This window comes from Mesitornis unicolor, unplaced genomic scaffold (genome assembly GCF_000695765.1).
Source record: "Mesitornis unicolor isolate BGI_N332 unplaced genomic scaffold, ASM69576v1 scaffold5612, whole genome shotgun sequence".
NCBI classification, from domain to species: Eukaryota; Metazoa; Chordata; class Aves; order Mesitornithiformes; family Mesitornithidae; genus Mesitornis; species Mesitornis unicolor.
This window is the reverse complement of record NW_010169715.1, coordinates 1,811-2,153: the sequence shown is the minus strand read 5'-3', so window position 1 is coordinate 2,153 and position 343 is coordinate 1,811. Positions and strand designations below refer to the sequence as shown.

At 65.9% G+C, this 343-nt stretch overlaps 1 protein-coding gene across 1 annotated transcript in view; it reads left to right on the top strand.

The window, feature by feature from the left end:
* The window catches only part of LAMTOR1 (late endosomal/lysosomal adaptor, MAPK and MTOR activator 1), a gene marked incomplete at its 3' end in the record, with an annotated part of 2,489 nt that overhangs the window by 452 nt on the left and 1,694 nt on the right, over positions 1-343 (top strand). The gene's annotated exons all lie outside the window — the stretch shown is intronic.

Here is a 343-nt window from a genome sequence, read left to right as displayed (position 1 = left end):
CCAAGTCGGGGTGTCTTCCTTGGTGCCTGGGAGTGCAGCACCCTGAGCTGGGGTCCCACCTCAGTGCTGGGGGTGCAGCACCCTAAACCTGGGGATCTCCCCTTTGGTGCTGTGGGTGCCTGGGGGTGCAGCATCTTGAGCTGGAGTCTCCCCCTCAGTGCCTGGGGGTGCCATACCCCAAACTGGGGTCTCCCCCTTGATGCCGTGAGTACCTGGGGGTGCAGCACCATGAGCTGGGAGGTCTCATCCTTGCTGCTGTGGGGGCCTGGGGGTGCCATAACCTTGAGCCGGGGTCTCCCCCTTGGTGCTGTGAGTGCCTGGGGGTGCAGCCCCCCGAGCCAGG